General features: G+C 42.5%; 1 protein-coding gene across 3 annotated transcripts in view; it reads right to left on the bottom strand.

The window, feature by feature from the left end:
• Positions 1 to 19,580, bottom strand: part of PRDM1 (PR/SET domain 1) — a 102,260-nt gene that overhangs the window by 43,814 nt on the left and 38,866 nt on the right. The window contains exon 3 of one of the 3 annotated variants that reach the window (XM_049818069.1): positions 18,610 to 18,682. The exons of the other annotated variants lie outside the window; for them this stretch is intronic. The gene's annotated coding sequence lies outside the window, so the exon portion shown is untranslated. The remainder of the gene's footprint in view (positions 1 to 18,609; positions 18,683 to 19,580) is intronic. 3 annotated transcript variants of the gene reach the window in all.

Raw genomic sequence — 19,580 nt, 5'->3', positions numbered from 1 at the left:
CTACCCGATGGCTAGCCCGTTAATGACCAACCACTCTATTTGTCCTGGTGGATGAGGAGCAAGCTGATACTACAGACAAAGCTTTGTTAGCCACGGCGCTGTTCTTCAATCAGGCCACACAACCCACTAATTGAAATGCCCAGTTTTCCCCCCTCGGGATTTGATATACAAGCTAGACGTTTTGTAGGTATACTCTTCAAACCCCCCCCCCCCCCTTTTTTTTTTCCCCTATAATGTATTAATTCAGCCACCACAAGTTTACAGCTGGACTAAGTGGAATTACAGCATATAAACCTGAAAATCTATCTGCAGGGATCCAGCTAAGCCCTGGAGAGAAACAAGTCCAGCAATACAAATCCAAGGAATTTTGGAAGGCAATCCATTAGGATTACTAGGCCTTTGATTTTGGAAGTTGCAGGCTCAAAATATGGAAGCGATGAACTCTCAATCTTCCTTCATTTTAGCCTCTTTTCAGAGGACTTACTGACCCCATTTTTTTCTATTAAAACACACTGATAAACGTGGACAGAATTATATTGTTTTTCTAGTATATTCACAACGAAGGAAGGCAGGAAAATACCTGCTGTCCTGAATTAATGGTTAACACACCCTTTAAAATTTCATATGTATTTTTGACGTATCTGGAATTGCCACAAGCAAATTCATCACCCTTCTTGTCAACTAAAGACTGCTCTCCCCCTCTTTAAAGTTCATGTCAATTTTCAGCATGCTGTGTCATACCTAAATGAGGAGTTGCAGGGTCTAGTTACTTTAAACTACAGGCTGCCTCCCAGAGGTGAAGAAATCTCTGTGCCCCCTGCAGACCAGGATTATATTCTCAATGGGCAGTCTCTCATTTTAGCCTACTAATCTGTGGTTAGCAGAAGGCCAGCAGTTTCCCGAGGTAGGTGCCAAAGCGATATTCATTGTTAAACCCAACTGTAAATGAAAAGAAAAATTAGATTATAGGGATGCAGCAATGAATCTGATTTTATCATTGCTCTGGATAGAATCGAAAACACTAACTGAAGTGAGTCTTCACTTTCAGAAGAAATTCAATTTTTATCTCTTTGTTCCTTCCTGTACTGCCCTTGCAGCGTGCTGTAGCTGAATCACAGGTGCTGGTATCAGGAAACCTGGGTTCTGTTCTTAGCTCTGCCATGGGCTTCTTACGTGGCTTCTGGCACGCCTTGTACCCTCTCCGTGCCTCAGTTTCCTTATATAAAAATGCAAATATTCCTACCTATTTCAGAAAGAGTGTGGTCTAGTGGTTTAACCACAGAATCAAGACATCCGAATTCTCAAACTGAATACGGTATCAATTTCTGCTGTGGCTTTGAAGCAACTACCCTTACCTTCCCAAGGGGGTCAGCTTCCCCTGGAAAATGTAGAATGGCCAAACCCCAGGCTTCCTGGTAGAATATGCGTGCTACTTTTCAAGCGAGTGGTATTTCTGGCTGGGTGAGAGCTCAGCCTCACCTTGCAGTGAGACCGCTTACCTGGAGCGCAAAAGAAAAGATGCTCCGAGCTACGGCCAGCAAAGCTTTTGGGAGCTGCTCTCACTAGCAGGCTATGGCGAGTGCCTCTCAGAGTGCTTGTCCCCAGGACACCCAGCAGAGCTGGCCTGACCCTGGCCCAGCCATTACGGTCCTAATTCAGCATGTGGAGGCGTAAGGCTCAAGTCCTGAATCTTCACCAGGCAGGACACAGGGCTGAAATGATAGCTTTCGCCTTCCCCAGGGAGCACTCTGTAACTTTTGGTCACTTTGCAGCAGACCCAGTTGGTCTCTCACGCTCTCTCCTCCTCCACTTTTCCTCCATGAAAAAGTCCCCAAAGTTTTGAGGCTGTTCCACTCAGAATAAGTAGCAAATCGAAATGTTCACAAGGCAGAAAAAGCATTTCCTGCCTGGCTCTGTCTCATGGCTGCCTGGACACTTGCAAAGGTTAATTAAATGATGCTTAGATGTTCGTAATATGCAAAGTCCCAGACAAGTGAGAAGTGTTAACCTTATGAAGCACAAAAGGGTCATTCAGAGAAAATAACCTTACAGAAATCTAGAGGAAAATATTGTTAACCTCACAGAAACACGTTTCTTCACTATGGCCTCCAGTAAAGCTAGGCAAAGTTACCAGTATCCTCACTAACCTCATACTGAACAAGACAGACTGATTTTTATTAAGAAAAGACCATAGGACTCAGATCAATAAATTAATTAAGGGGGAGGACGGGGGACCCAAAAAGTGTTAATCTGGGGTGTTCTGTTTTTGAACACGCAGATCTGAACAGAAGCTGTGTTTTTTTAGACAGCTTTCCAATCTCCCTATTAGATATAATGTTATAGTCTTATTACACATGTTGCCTACTAGATGTGCTCTGACTTTTATAGATGTCAACCCCATTTCTTAATTCAAGACATTTGTCTCTTGTGATCTCTGCGCCTCTGGGTTAGAGTTCCAGCCAAAGAGGTGAAGCCAGCTCGTATCTGCAATGCAGCCATAAAATCCTCCAGCGCTACATCCCCGAAAGCTGCTGCTGCCCTGCGAAAAGGCCTGGATTTTGTCTGTCTGCAGCTCAGCACCCAGAAAGGACATTTTGCAGAAGGGCTCGGTGGACATCCAGGAAAACTGCTTTCAGGACCTTATCTGAAGGACAATACTTAACTTTCACCACCTGGGCCTGGCCCCTGAAAGGAAACAGTCACACTCAATTATTGTCTTTTTCTAGACAATTACTATTTAATCAAACCTCCAGCTGATATTAACTGGTGGAAAAAAGGCTATTTTTAGTCAGGACAGTGATTCCCCCTCACTCCTTTCATCTATGAGTAATGTATTTCCTTTTGCTCTCAGTACCACAAACCAGTCCACACCAGATGCTCAGTATTAGGTAAAATTAAAAATGTGGGCATCATACCCTTTGAAAGATGCTTTGAACTCAAATTAATATACCTAAACCCGCTATTTAAATTAAAGATATCCTGTCTCTCCGCTGTGTAGTTTTCCCTTTTATCAGAACTGGAATTTTAGTCCATTTCAAGGTTTTTTGGTTCAGCTCCACAGACCACACTTTGACTTAACAACACATTGTAATTTCCTTTTAGCCACAAGAATAAAGGAAATGTATAGAAGCAACACCATAATCTTGTCAAGCACCCTCCTTTGTTTCCCTGAACAAGCCTGTTCAAGAAAATGTGAAGCCTAAGATTTTTAAGATGTTTAGATCATGGAATACTTTTATTGAAAACAGACACAGTATTTTTATGCATCTACTGATGTACCCACACACATAAAAGATAGGCCTACTAAATTCTTTTATGGACAAGAACAGAGCAGTCTGCAACCTGCAGAGGTTTTGCAGAGTTTGACCCCCTTGCCTCAGCATTTTACCCTTTCCAGACTTTTGCTCAGAATCCACGTGGATACTCGAGAAAGCCCCACCGATTCTCACACCCAGGCAAGTAACAACCAGGGAGCGCCTGCACCCAGACTCACCTGTGAGCAGGGCTCTAACTGCTGTCAGAAGCAAAAACGTGGGAGCAACGTAAAATACACCAATTTCTCATGTACCTCTATGCCTATATAAGAAATGGGTTCCTGCGCTACTTGTGCCATTTAATTGCATCTTTAATCTTTTTTCAAAACACAGTGATTTAAATGCAACTGCCCTGCTCCTGGAGAGCCACAGGACTCGACGCAGTTTGCGGAACGTACTCAGACTTTACATTTTATAAGCAAACACGGTCGACCTTCACATTCAGTCTACCCGCTCTCGATGCCACCACTGACGACACTCCGGGCAGGCAGAGAGAGGTACAAGAGCTGCCTCCTCCCTCCGGCACCGAGCCACGGAGCCGTGAGGGCCACGGCAATGGGGACCTGGCCTTGTTTCAGGTCCCGGGGGACCGTGAGGCGTGCCCCGACGCCCACGCGTGCTCTGGGGGGCACCCACGCGTCCTCGGGGGTCACCCACACGTGCACAGGATGGTGCCGCCTCTGCAGACCCCCCAGGTCTCGCTCGGCCCCTGGCAGCTTTGCCCCGGTGCCGGTGAGGGGCTGGGGGGCAGCCCAGCCCTGGCCGCAGCAGAGGGAGAGGGACCTGCCAGGAGAAAACCCAACCACCGGGCTGGAGAAACCAAGGCTGGACCCGCCGCACTGAGCCAGGGGAGAGGCGTTAGCCGGCGGCGCTAACGATGCCAAGAGAACTTCGTACTTGGGGACGCGGCAAAGGGGCGAGTCAAGCTTCTGCGAGTTCTGTGGGTGCGGGTCGGACGGCGATAGTAAGGCAGTTTATCCCCGAGAGCTTTCTCCTGGCTGGAGGTGTTGAGTTAACGGGCAGTGACCTCCCACTGACCCACCGGCAGCATCTGCAAGCGGTGCGCGGCGGTGGCAGCGGCCAGGAAGCACTTCTCCCAAACGGCGTCCTTTCAAAACACCACTCCGAAAAGCAACAGCTGAGGTGACCCAGGAGTCAGCCGCCCAGCCCCATCCAGCATGGAGGACGTCTCCCTTCACCCTCCTGGGGTTTCATCCATCTTCATTTGCTTTTTCTTGCTGCCATTTCCTCTGACTTTTCAAACTTGGGACACTGGTAGCTATTATTCATTCTCCTGTTTCTTACCAGCCGCACAGCGAAGGGCTGCAGCTTTCTATCAATAAATACCACACCAGTGCTTTAGCCATTTAGCCATTATTTTAATGGCTGATTTTTTTCTGCTCGGGTACCTCTTGAGCAAAAGCAGGTTTTACTGCGTTATTACAGTTTAGACTTCTAAGAGAGAAACATCTCAGTGCAACTATTAAACATCACTCTGGGTAGCCGCAAAATAACTCTCTAATGAACGCTCTGAATAGGAACGAATATCTAACTGAGGCATGAAGAAGCTAGCTGTCCAAACCATTTGAGGATAAGCAACATCTACATTGTGCACCCTTTTTGTCTATAAAATGGGTGAAGAGGTGAGGCAGCAGGACTGATCCCTCCCACCACGAACAATGGTGTAAACACGAGAGGGTCTCCAATTTCCAGCTATAACAAATCATTTAGCTCTGGGTAATTCCAATAACTTTAGTCAGCAACTTGCAAAACTGCTAAACTTGTACTCAGTTGACATCAATTTGAGTAATATTGTTCCCACATCTGGTTAAGAGGAGACTGATAAGAAGTTATTTTGGCTTCACAGTGGGGAGGGGGAAAGCTAGCGCTTCTCTTCCTCTCCACATGTGGGTGGTTCAGGAGGGACGGGGGAGAAGAGGAGGTGCTGGGAGGGGGAGAGTCGGGGGAGAGATGGGAAAGCGAGCAGGAGTCCTGGTAGCAGATTTGGGCGTGGGATCACGTTCTCTGTTCTAAGAATGGACTCCAGAACTCTCATACGTGAACCCTCCTCCCCAAACGCGAGAAGGCAGGCTGTCCAGCTTGCATTAGTGGACAACGATGGCGGGGAAGGCATACAAACACGCAGCCGGTGACAAGAATCTCTCAGCTCAATAGAAAAGACAGAACAAGTCAGAGACTTTGCGTAAGAGGAAGAGATCGAAGGACTTCCCCAAGGTTTCACTGAAAGCAGACAGCAGGGACAGGAGCTGAACCCACACATCCTGAATCACAGCCCTTCGTCTCAATCACAAGATCCTCCTTCCTCTTGTATGTTTTGCACTATTTAGGGTAATCAAGGAAAAGACTGCCCTGCCCTCCTAAATCAGGAATTGAATAGTAAACCTATAAATCACCTAGAAAACTCAGATGTCTTGACGGAAAGGCAATGGGTTCCAAAGAAATGACAAACCTTGCTATTGCTCCAGAAAGAGGGTGTCATTTCCTATGCTGGTCATCCGTGTTGAATCAAGATCAATTTAGATGGCAATAGGCCAGAAAATGCAGGGGCTTTCTTAGAAAAGATGCAAAAGAGCATGTCTACGCCAAGCAGCATGCTCTGCTGCAAAGCCCACGGAGCCAGCTCCAAGCCTGCTGACCGTGGATGACTGTAGTGTTGTGAGGGGCATCACCGCATCAAGACAGCGATGCAGATACATTCACAGCAAAGTTAACAAGCCTTACAGCTCAGAAAGGCACACAAATTTAAGTCCAGGGACACACACTGTTTCTGAGGCTACCTCAATCACTGCTCATACTCTCGAAGGCTGCTGAACCTTGTTCCATTATGCAACACAAGCATCATCTTTCTTGTTTTCTGGCTTTGCCAAGGTTGGGAAAGGTTATGGTTGTGCTCTGTAAATATGTCATGGGGTGAACAGCAAGGAGCTATTTCTTGAGCTTCTTCAGCTGAAGATCTTCACAGAAGAACGAAACTGACCTGAGCAAGTTTGGGCCAGAAGTTCTTCAGTCTGAGAAGGGCTTTTCTGTCACAGGGGAGGGGCAAAAATCCTTGGTAAGACAGACCTAGTTCATTAGTAAAATGATTTTTTTTTATTAATTTGTCTTTCCCGTCAGGGAACTGGGCTGAGTGACCAGGGAGACCTTCTCTAGACCTGTCTTTTCTAGGAAATCTTCCAAGCTATTTCTAAGAAATATCACAGTGGTCTAGGCATTCAGATATTTCCGGAAGGATGAACTAGTAAACCATTACGCATACATTTTTCAGAGCAGACCATACATAATAAACCAAACCAAACCAGAATTTTCCACCTTTGGAGAAAATTCTAGCTGACTGAGCAGTATACATGCATGTGCATGCCCATGAACACACACTATTTTCAGTATCAAGACCATCTTCAACCAATTTCTCACTCTTATAATGCATTTATTTTATGTAGAACAGACGCATGTGTCTTTGGGGTAGGCTTTGTCTTTTAGTCTTATATTGTGAACACCCCTTTTAATTAAAATGGGAAATACGAATTTCCTCATCTAGTTCCAAGCCTGAAGCCCACTAACACAAGCAGCCATCTGCAGATTCATCTGGAACCCTTCCAGCATCCCACAATAAGTCTGCTGGTTGAATTCAGGATCTTCGGACACGTATATATCAGTGCAGCTCCACTGAGCTGTGCCAGTTTACAACAGCCGTAAAGAAGCTTAACTACTAGTCATGTATCCGGCCTGAATTTCTTAAAGTCCTGAAACTCCATCACAGATTGTTACACTAGTACTATCTAATACCTGCACAGCTGATGAGAATGCCACCCTTGGTGGCACCACCTTTTAAAGTCACTGCCATGTGCTGTGCCTAGTGGGATGAAGAACAACTAAATGAAAAAAAGCAGCAAACATTACAAATGGAGATTATCAAACTGCACTAGAAGTGAAGGGGGGGACGGGACACACACACGGAATGATCCTTAATGCAAAATAATTCAGACCTATCTTTCTAATTAAAATATATTTTTTTTAAAAAAGTCGTCCCATTTCTTCCCATACCCAAATGAAGGCAGAAGCAAGTATTTCCCTTCCTGATACTGGCAGTGATGTTAGTATGATGTTAGTATTAAGTGAACTTCCTCCCATCCATTTCTGCTGAGTTAATGTCGTCTGACTCAAATGCGATTAATAAAAGCGGGCTCTTCAGTTCCAACAAACTAAAGCCTTGCAAGTTTATAGACACAATTGCTTCAGGCTCCTCCTACGGTTGATCAGATAGGGTGTCTTTTGAAAGAACTCAAAGAAACACATTTTCACACCTGTCAGGCCTAGATTAATATCCCCGCTAATTGCACTTTAAGAACGGCCAATTAGTTCTAGTTATAGAAGCTTTCATGGGTAAGGGGGTGAAGCTGCTTGTTATGGCCATCAGGACTCATTGTTCCCCTGAGCAGATTTGTGTCCCAAACTGCCTGTGCCTCAGCGGCTTGACTGGAAGCCCTGCTGCACGCCACTGCAACGACGCCTTTATCCTAGCCCCCAACCCACTTCAATGATGATGGAGACGGCAGAGGTGACCATGATCGTAAAAGGAAAATAAACCAGCGCTGCGCTGAGATTACGAAGCCTAACACCCATTTTCAAGCCAGGAACGGTTTGCTGAAATTTCCCCGATTACCCCAATTTATTTTTTGTCTCAGATAAAATCTCCTTTTTGCTCTAAAGGGACAAGTACATGATTTGTAATAAAACACTTGCTCCTGCAAGGAAAAAAAAAAAAAGCCCAATAATGTTGCTGAATTTGCAGAAGGAGGAATAAGTAAAGTTCTGGCCTTGAAGCAGCAGCCCGAAGAGCGACAACCGCAGTGCCAACACCACCGGTGGGATGCTTGAAAACAAGTCAGGGACCAAGGGTTAGTCCAGCCATTCGAACGTGACAGGAAGGCTAGTTAATAAACACCAGCTAACCCCTTCAATTACAGCAATAAATTGTTCAATTGGGTAAATGTCCACAGGTTCTGCCCCAAACACCACTGTGAACTGTTTAATTAGCAAACTCTTGCATCACTGGACAAACAGACCTGGGTGAGCGCGGGGGGACGGACGCCCGGCCCCTGGGGAGCGAGGGGCACTGGTGCCCCGCGCAGCTCGCCTTCATACCACGCAACCCGCAATGGTTTAACAGCTCTGAAGATTATTCATTCGTTGCTGCCTATTTTTTAAAACAGAATTAAGACCGTACGGGCCAACTACAGCTTAATTGCCATTCTTTCCACATCAGTTTTCTGTATTTCGATAAGACGCCCCACAAATTACAACTTCTCACCTGCCGCAAGATTAGATAGCCGTGCACGCGATAGGGGTTGCACAGCACAAGAGATACCGAGTACCTGAAAACTGCATGCTGTACAAAACAGACCTGCAGATTAAACGTCAGTGCGCCTATTCCTTGGAAACATTTATCACGCTAAATTTGGGGTTATTTCACTAAGAGTTAAGAACGTTTGAAGCCTTGTAAAATGACTGAACATCGAGATCACTGCTGGCTGTGAAGACTACTTAGAGTCTACCCACGAGGCATATGCCACCATAACATTAAAAAATTCTGATACAAAAAAAGTTTTTTGTAAAACCTATTTTACGAAACCAAAAAATTTATTTCTGGTGAATAAAGCGACAAGTTGAAGTTGATCACTGAGGATCAATTCAGAGTTAAAGACTCACATAAGTTGCTTTCATTGGACCTCTGATCACTTTGATGAACCACTGATTCTACATGCTCTGTTACTAACTAAAAACCACACACTGATGCAGGGGAAAAAATGTGTGGTTTTTAAAAATTTTTATATTAATTAGATTCATTTACCAGGAATTTCATATCTGAAAAACAATGAGTCAAAGGAGGCAAGTACTATTTGTTACGTTTACACAATGAGGAGAAATTGCATTTCCCTGCTGAAGTTTTCGTAGTGAAGTAAAACAGAGGTAGATTTATCACAGTTGGGAGTAAAATACATACAGTGTTTGCTTGTGGAAAGCTGTAAGTGATCACTCCCTGTCTCTCTAGCAAAAGTATTTCTTAGGAAAAGGGCTTTAGGCAGAAATGTTCATTTGGAACCGAATTTTTTTATAACATTGAGGAAATCTACCATTTTGCACTTATTCCTGAAAGGTCGAGCCTGGATCCTCAAAGGATATCCCAAGCACGGACAGGCAAGTCAGTTTATTGGGGGAGGCTGGGTTGGACTACATCTCATCCTCCACTTCGCAAAAATGCACAAATTATACTGTTGAACTGCACTCAAGATGCTTCTGGCTGAGCTTGCTGGCTCCTGGGAGTCCTCTCCTGAGCACTGTCTTCTCCCAGTGGGCCACCTGGAAAGCCTCAGCACCTAACTCCAGCTTGAGGATTCTCCTCCAGGTACCTACCACAAGGGTCCACATCCACTCTGGGAAACCTGTAGGTTAAGCAGTGTGTTACTGCCTCACGTTTAAGGACATAAATGGTCTTACTTGATTTAGCATGCACATCTTACAGAGCTAAGCAAAGCAAACTCTTCAATTCGGATTCACCAGAAAACTTCTCTTGACTTCAGCAGTCACTGGGTCAATCTTCTACAGAGTATTTTGAATGCAAATTTTAATCTTTGTGTTGCCAGACCCAACAGAGCAAAAATGCTGCAAAGAGACCCTGTACTGCTAACAAATTACATCAGTTACCTCATGTTTGTACGTGGTGCTTGATATTACAAGAAAATAGTTTTGTTAAATCAGTACCATTAAAAGCTGTGTACTCACTTAAAGAGCTTGCTGAACCCTGGGATTTGATGTCTGTGCCTCAGGAGTGGACAATTTAGAACTACTCTTTTTTTTTAGTTTTGTAGTACTAAGCGAATTAACATCTGTGAAAAGTCTCGAGAGTCTCAGGACAGGCTTTCAGTTGACACCGATTAGCATAGCCTCGCTGAATTAAATAGACTGAAGCAATTCAGGCCATTGAGAATCCACAGGGGCAGGGTGGGGAGAAACTGCAAATTAGGAAAAGAATAGAGAACACAATACCAGCACTGATGTCCTGGCACACAGGCTTTTATTCTGGAGATAGTTTACAAGCAGTTCGTAACCTTTGGACTCCAGACAGTCTGTAGAACCAACACGAGGAGGTTCAAGATTTGGTCTGAACTTTCCATCCAGCCCCGGCACTGTCAATATTTGGAAGGTGCACTGGAACTCATAAAGTCTCCAGAAAATGGATGTTAGTGAAACAAAACAACCCCCCCTGAAACTTGCATTCATAAAGTCATTTTAGACTGCATTACTTTAATCCAAAAAGGTACTACGGAGATAAATATTTGTAACTTTGCTATGCTTAAAAGAGGAAATTCCCAGCGAAACAGCTAATGCATTTTTGTTTAACAAACATGGAGTCCAAAACCAGCCTCTCTCCTTCCAGATTCCTAATTTCAGATTCACTTCAAAAATTTTCATTTATAATCTTAAACTTTCTGTAGTTAATAGAATAACTCATAGAAATGGTTCAAGTCTGATTTTTCTGCCTAAGAAAAAAGTGACTGGAGAATTCACAAAACAAAAGCATGTGTGTTTCAGGCCTGTCAATATTTCATTGATCTGTTTAAAATATCTTCACTTTTATTTCATTCTCCATTATAAATCAATTCAGTTATCATTCCAAACCATACTCATGCATGAATAAGTCTGTCAAGAAAAAATTATTTGAACAAAGTAACTTCAGGCTACAAATTAAGGTTTTGTTCTTTGATAGTCATTTTAAAAGACTAAGTAAGAAAAGATTTATGGCTGTGTATTTTATTTTGTGAATGAAAGAGTCTTAAAATAATCATTATGCACTCTAGAAGCTTTCATGACACGTTAACTAGAAAGTGACATTTACTGTTAACTTAATTGACAGAGCTTTTGTGCAACCAAAGTCAAATGAAGTACAGTGTTAATAAACAACACAAAAATACAAGAGAAAGAGTTATCTTTTAATTCTCTCATAATTTTGTTTCTTGTCACTTGTTCAATGCTTTAAGTCACAGGGAACTTCACTGAATTAAATGTACTTACACCAATGTAAGGATAACCTAAATGAAGAGGGAGTTGAATGCCCAACAATGTTTTAACAAAGAATTTTTATCTGGTCAATAAAAATACCTTAAATGCATCAAATTCTAAACTTCTGTCCTGAACAGAGGCTTCTATTGTGAGCAGTAGATGCTATACAGTTATAAAGCCATTACTTTATTCAAAGCTAACAATGTCATTTGTTTGTAGAGGTAGGTCACTTAATTCATCAAGGGAGGAAAAGTTAGTCTGAAAAAATAATCACAAAGAGACAATTTCTTAAGTACTTAATCTATCTCCTACCAGCCACAGTTAAAAAACTGAAATACCAACTTACTCTGCCCATAACTGTGAAAAAACAAAAGACATTGGTTTTGCTCTAGATGGGCTTTTGAAGCCTTCCATGCTGAGTTCTGGGTTTCTACCTGTAGGAATGAATCCTTATGCTCAACAAAACCCTAATTTTCTTATTTCAAATGCATAGAGAGGATTTGTGTTTGCCATTTAAAAAAAAAAAAAAAAAAAAAAAAAGACAATTACAACTCATCCAGAACCATCGTTTTTCTTTTTCTAACAGTTCAAGAACTCTTCAGATTAAAGATACTAACTCAACCCATTTATAAACCAAGATGATTAATCAAGCCGACCATGTAATGCTATCACTGCAAGAACTGTGCTTGGGTGAGAGGTCTCTCCCATATATAAAATGTAAATTTTTGCCTTGGTAAAAGTTCAGAAAACAAGATTGTTATACCACATGCCTTATGACAAGCAATTTCCACAAAGTTTTCAAAGACCCCGGCATACAAGCAAGATCCACAGAGTTTTGACTCACCTGATCTATTAGGTTTTTGGCTTGTACAGAAAGCTCAAAATTTCAGCACTATCTTGCCCCTTCATTCACCGCACAGAGTATTTCCACACAGTAACCTCCTGTGTAAAGCATGATCTTGCTTATTTCTCTTCCCCTTTCTCAAAGCGTGAAAGCAAAGTTACGCCAACTATCCTGAGAAGCTTTATATTGCATCAAGCACCTGTTCAGACAACAGTCAGCCAAAAAATCAAAGTAACAGCTGAGTTGAGGTCAGCCACCCTACGAACTTCAGGACATACTCAAGAGACCCCACTACCCTCATCCCTCCCATCTTTATTTGAAAATAGCAGCTCTAGTAATGTGATGCCTGCCTTCCCTTCCCTGTTTGAGCAGGCAGTGAAAGCCCTCCTGCTGCCTTCTACTCCCAAGAAGAAAGCATTAGTCTCCAACCTGCACTACACTACGTCTGCCTGCAGAAATAAGACAACTCATCCAACACTGATAGCGTTTGTTTAAGGAGCACAGGTTCAACAGAGCCGGTTAACCATTAGCTAGCACCCATACAGATTGTATTACACTCACTACGCATACTTGCTAAGGTATTCTTAAATGAAGTGCAGTTTAAGAGGAGCACTTGGGTCAGTCAGTCTTCTCTGAGGATCGCTAAAGGGTAACACCGACTGCCTGCCTCAACACAGAACGTCATGATGCACACTGAGCCAGCCTTGGGCACGAGCTCCATGTTTGTGGAAACGATGGTCGTCAAATACTTCCCTTAACACAACTCAGATGTTTATTACCGATACAAAAGAAGTGCCTGCTCAGAAGGAATTCACAGGCACTAAAAACTCATACTAGATGTTTGCAGACTTAACGAACGTCCCTAAAACCAGTCCATGCAAACGTTCCCCTACACTCATCCATAAGCTGCTCAACTCGAGGCTGAAAACAGCAGCTGTCTTCCTAGAAAATAGTGGAAAGTTAACCACGCTTCTTCAAATCTTTTCTTCTGGAGTCTCACAAGTTACTCATGCTGGCCAGCAAACTACTTCATGCTGCCTTTTGTTTTGTATTAACCTAAATCTTGACAAAAACTTTAGCTGCAATGATACTGTCACATCACGCGAATTACTTTGTCAAGCCCAAAGCTCAAGATTTATTGTTATGGACTTTTATTATGAAACTATGTAGAAGCCACAAACAAGAGCACTGTGCCAGGCATCATGTAAACACATAGAAAGAAACCTCACCACCTCAAAGAGTTTGCTATCAGATAGAGAAGGGAGACACTAAGTGAAAGAAGGGAAGTGGCATTACCTTCACTTCACAGGACAAACAGAGTATGTATTGAGGCTTAGAAAGATCAAGCCCCTTCTCCTACAACTTTAGACTTAGCATGGCAGCTATTAAAGTTGTAGGGCTTTTTATGCATGCCAGGGCTCACCAGTGCCAGGACTGAAGCACAAGGGATTGTCAATCTCCAGTAATTTAGTCTAAAACAGATGCAGGAACTCAATGTGTATCTCTCGTATGTCCTACCCACAATTTTAACAACCCCTGCTTTACCCCATTTTTACACCTATGCACCCTTCTTGTGACAGTTGGTGCTACCCTGTTCCTGGTTTATATTAATTCAAGATCCAAATCTAGTGCCTAGCTTTTCAATCTTTGTAGCACAAATAAGATTAATTTTTAATTTTAAGGCCCTGATTCAGCAAAACATTCAACTACGTGCTTAATTCTATCCCTATTCAGTAAAGTACTTAAGTATTTGCTTAATTCTCATTTACTCTGCTGAGACTTGAACATGTGCTTAAAGATAAGCCTCTTCTTAAGTACTTTGCTGAACTAGGGCCTAAACTGTGACCTAGGAAAAGAAAGAAAAGAAAAAAAAATAGATCAATAATGTCCAGTGTTATTTCCTCACAACTATTAGGCTAGCTGAAAGGAAAAGATGAAGAAAAATAAAACTAAAAATCACTTTGATTCAAGTATTATATACAGTTAGCACAGTTGTTTTATGAGAAGAGACAAATTTTATAAAATCCTACTAAGAAATAGCTCTTTAAAAATTCCTTCTTGTTGCCCATTTATATCTACAAACACGCACTACAGCTATATGTTGAACCAACCACTCACTCTCAGTTATATGACTTGAAGTTTTTCAAGCCAGGTACCTGATGATTAAGCATAAAATAAAATATAGACCAGAATCCAACTTAATGAGTACAGTTGAATAGAATTCAGTTTTGCATTATCTTAAGACAAAAATAATGGAGCAATTGGGAAGATAACAGGGAAGGGACGCCATGGTAAAAGCAAGAAATAAAAAAAGATAGACTGGTACTCCACTAGGAAGCTTAGTCTAGAGTTAGTCATCATCAACAGAAACCATGTAGACACTGTAATACATTCCCTTGCGAAAAGGTCTCATCATGGGTGGATCCTCGCGCCAGCATGGAGACAATACAAGATCAGGATCAAAGAAGCCCTTGGCAGGTAGGGGAAAATATGTCTACACATCTAAACTTACTAGGCTTAGATAGCAGAGAAGGCAAAATATTACTTTATTTCAAAAAAGACAAATACATTGGCGCTTATTTTCTTAGGTATTTGTCTGCCCTACCCTTGTGACCCTGAATCATTCCAGAAAGCATGCTTCTCCAGTGGTAAGATCCTAAACTGACAAAACATACCCTTTTTACTGCAGGCTCACTGTTCAAACTAAAGCTACCTTGCCTGTTTCAAGGATACCGGTATCAGTTCAACTGACACGGCCAGAAAACATTGGGAAGCTGCAAGACAGGAAAAATATCTGCAGATGAAACTTATGTTCTATTTCTTCCAACAGTGCATCTCTATCATTTCACTGGCAAAAAGTGTGGTCAAGCCCAAGTACTAAAATTGAATACATACTGCTGAACTGTAGAAAGACGCTTTCACTATGTGTGTGCCCATGCAACTGGAACTGGATGCCCCAGATGACTTCCACCCTCGGAGAAAATGGCCCATTAGCATTTTGCCAGGAGAAGGGCCTTTTCACAAATGAAGACCAAACGCGTGTCCCTGGCAGGTCTTCTGTTGGCAAGTCTTTCATGTCAGCTGCTGCTGCTGCTGCTGCTCTTCCTTCAGGAACTGCTGTTCCTCTGTAGCTGGGGTCACTGTTTTCATCTACCTTTTGATTTCCAGCAAACAGGAATGCTGTTTAATCTTTGCAATTCCTAACTTACACATATGCTTAACTTCATGCACTGTGAATGGTTCCACTGAAGCCTGAATACATAAAGCTAAAACATATGCCTAAGCGCCTGCAGGATTGGGGCGTAAAAACCTGAGCATTTACTAGCTATTACCCTTTTGATGGATCCATCCCACAATAACAACGGATAAAAGTGTTTATAAAAAAAGCTTTGAAGATGAGAGATACTCTGTAAGTACACATGTGGGGTAGGGGAAGCGGAAAGGGCTAGAGACACAGATTGCATTGGCTGTCCTGATGTTTGCCATAGAAACCACACATCATTATTATTAGCAGCAGTAGGATTAAGAAGCCTACGTGGCTGAGGTAGTTCCTCACATTTAGGACGAGCACAGCCAGATAGCACCGGGTGCCGTTCCTCAGCTCCCACCTCAGCCTCACGCAGACACACCGGTGGTTCCTTGGAAGGCTCGGTAGTACCCACGCTCACCATCAACATGCACAGCCAACCCTGTCAACGTGGCCTTTGTCTCTCTCCTGCCCGCGAGGCAGTGGTCATGGCCAACGGCTAAGACGGAGGATGGCGAAGGGATGAAAAATGTTTAATCTGTATTCCCGTTGTCAGAAGGGCAGGAAAGGTCACCCGGCGCTCCCCTTCAATCACACGCAGAGCCAGGTACCTGCCGTCCCCTCCTAAGCTGCCAGGGCTGTGGAGGTATAAAATATTTTCTAACAAAAAGAAACTGGATCACTTGCCTGGGGGAGCCGTAACATTTATTCCGATGACAATGAAAGACGGCTTTGATCACTGCGTCGGCCATACGTCTCTGATTGCAGACAGCAAGTCCACCTCAACACAGTTACACCGCGTGTACCGGCCTCCTTCCTCCCGCCAGGCTGGAGGTCAGGCTAATCAGTTTGATCTGACAGATTTTAATTAAATTAATTAAGACCTTTCTGAATGGACTTGATTAGTGTTCCACAGAGGAATCCCTCGTGAAAAGAAACGCTGTCAGGAAAGGCACTAATATTTTTCTCCTCTCACAATGAGAAGTTTCCTGGGTTGTTATTGGGTCTTTTACATCATTAATAAAAGTACTTTATAAATACATAGCGTATGATGGTTTTTGAAGCTTGACACCCAATTATATTATACTAACAATAGCCTTCTACAAATAAACAGATTTTCATGTCCTCCTCCAAGCAATTTTGTTACTCTGCAGTTACTGCCAACTTCAGCATTTCCAATACAAACGCTTACACTGATTTAAACAGAAATACGCAAAATCAAGATGCAAAACAATCCTGATCACTTCCAATCGACCTTCTTGGAGTGGCTTCTTCTACAAATATTGGAAACTCAGCATGTGTAGAAATGCGGTGTTGTTGCCAACACTGTGAGAGGTCACCTTGTTCCCCACATTGGTTTGTGCAAGAACAAAGACCATTTTTGTTCCACAGGACTTGACTGAGATTGTGTTGGCATCATTTTGAAAGGGTTCAACATGGACAACCCCCCGCCCTTGTCGGCACAGATGCAACAGCACAACCGAGTTAGAAGGCATCATCTTGCTTCCCGTACCACATTTGTGATCTGCAAAAGCGCTGAAGCTGGAAATCCCCTGGTGCTGGTAAATGACAAGTGGTCACAGTCAAACTGTCCACAAGAGATGTCCCACCACCCAAGACAGGCACAGCTAGCGCAAGCTAAGTGGCAGGTCCTGCAGCTAGTAATGACCACTGCTGTAACAGAGCTAGTAAAATGGATATGTGCTTCAGAAGCCTATTAAAAAGTGCTGTGAAATCCTAAGTTTGCAAATAGAAAAGCTTGTTGTACTGTATTTACAGTAAGAGCATCCTTGACTAGATGGTAACCACAAAAATCCAGGTAATTCTTAAAGCTAGTTTAAATTAAATGTACTTTAAAAAATAAACTCCCCTCTAAATCTTTAGTTTTTCCTTGTATACCAGGCAGAATGTGGACCCCTCTACCCACTTTTCCTATCTCCCCACTTCGCAGGTTTAATGTAATAATAAATGAAGCTTCCCAAGAGTTGCAAAGGATTTTGAATTCAACCTGAGAGGAAGTACCAGTGACCTTGTTGTGACTGAAAGGATGCTAAGAGCTCAGGTGGTGAAAAAACACTACTTCATCTACCAACACTTCCTTTTCCTCTGAAGCCAGAGTGGTCATTTGGAACACTTGATCTTCAAGTGTCAAATGATGGTGAGCCCTACACATTTTTTTCTGACACAAACTGAACAGGGGGAGGGAACTCTGAGGTGGGAAGATACTGCATTGGAAATGGCAGTCAAAATGAAAGGGGGGGGGGGGGGGGGCGGGAAGGAAGCAATAGGGAAAGGATAGAAAAAGGAGGCAAAAAGGGTGGAGCAATAAGCTAGAGAGAGACAATTAAGACACAAGGTACTCTGAGGGAGAGAGGGAATGAGATAAAACAAGAGGTAAAGCTGATGTCTTCCAAAGAAAGAAAAGACCCTGAAAAAGAGAAAATAGTGTTAACAGGCACTTACTTTATTAAATAAGAAAGAGGAAAGAAGAAAAAGAAAAGGCCATTGTAATTTTTATTCCATGCCCCTCTCTTTGTATTTTTTTCAATGTATCTGTTTTACTACATGTCACAAGAAAACCCTGTGTTTTGCTAAGTCAGCACCCACTTACTATAGTGTTTCAATAAACAATAGCTATTCTAGTTTATCTGCTGGTTAGTCTGAATCCAGCAGACCCAAATGCACTTTCTGGTCCTATTTGGATTAAAGTCTCATGGTTTTCTGAAGTTCACATTCATTTATTCTGAGCTTGCACCAGTAACTAAAGTCTTCTCATAGTACTGAGATTAGATTTACATGTCAATGCACAAATTCCACTCTCAAAAACATACCTGGTTGCAGCATCTGTTGCAGTTTTATTCTCACAACCACACTCAGATAAGAAATATAAATTGGCTAGAGTGTAATTCTGTCTAGTAATTCCAACACAAACATCTATTTTGAGGCTTTTGGGGCTATTTTATAAATGCTTCAAGGAAAGAAAGAAGGCAGATAAACAAAGAGGGATAGATTTGCCTTTGCAGGAAACAAGAAAGGGCTTTGTTTAATAAATTATACAAAGCAAAAGAGGTTGCAATAAAAAAGACACATCCAGGAAGAAAAAAAAAGAATTCAGTACAACTGACCTTCAAGTTCCCTCTACTCTTTCATTAACTGTCCACTGAGGTGATCCCTGGCCAAATACGGGCAATTCAGAGCCTGTCATAGAATTACAAGATGAATTAGGGACTGCTGCCACAAATTTACAGCTACCAAGGCCTCTGCTGATTAAATTTTCCCAGACTTGAAAGTAATTTCACTGGAAACACTCTTAATGTGGCCCCAAGATCAGCATCACGACAAATGAGGAAGGGGAATAACACTTTTCCCTTCCAATTATCAGGTGATTTTTTTCTCCTGTGTGATTTGTAAGCAAATAGACATTATTTAAGCCAGCATGCCATGAAAGTGTCAGATCTAACATGGATTGTTTGCATCCTAAAAAAACTTCCCAGAAAAATCTCAGTTTTCAGTTCCCTTAAGGAAAGGTGACTCCTGTATTTTCTTTTAACTTCTGACTTGCAGAGCTTATTAAATAACTTCAATTATCACACTAAAGGATTACTGACACACCGCGGAATCAATCGAAAAGCTAATGTAGTTGAAACTGTACACAGATATGCTCACTACAGGTGAATAACTTCACATGCATGAGTAGTGTCACTGTACTCGGTGGCATAACTCATGTGCATAACTATTTGCAAAACCAGGGCCTCAGATTGTAAACTCACTGAAGCAGAAACCAGATCTTATCTGCCTGTAAAGCACCTGGCAGTGCACCTATCTTTGCCACTACATAAATTAATTATCATTAGCATCTGAATTTTGTCTGCTCCAGCATTCTCCCCTAACCTCAAACACCAAGTTTCTTCCCAGAGCAGTGTTTGTGCACAGTGGATGATAATACGTACATGGATATTTAACTATTCTGGGATTTAATGTAGAGTTGTTTCAAAAATTTCAATACAAGATAAACATGTGTAAGACATCTGAAAACCTTCTAAGGTCCGAGGTCTGGGTGGGACAAGGGAAAACTTTAAAGGTAAAAAATATACTG

Source organism: Accipiter gentilis, chromosome 15, assembly GCF_929443795.1.
Source record: "Accipiter gentilis chromosome 15, bAccGen1.1, whole genome shotgun sequence".
Classification (NCBI taxonomy): Eukaryota; Metazoa; Chordata; class Aves; order Accipitriformes; family Accipitridae; genus Astur; species Astur gentilis.
This window is presented reverse-complemented; position numbering and strand designations above follow the sequence as displayed.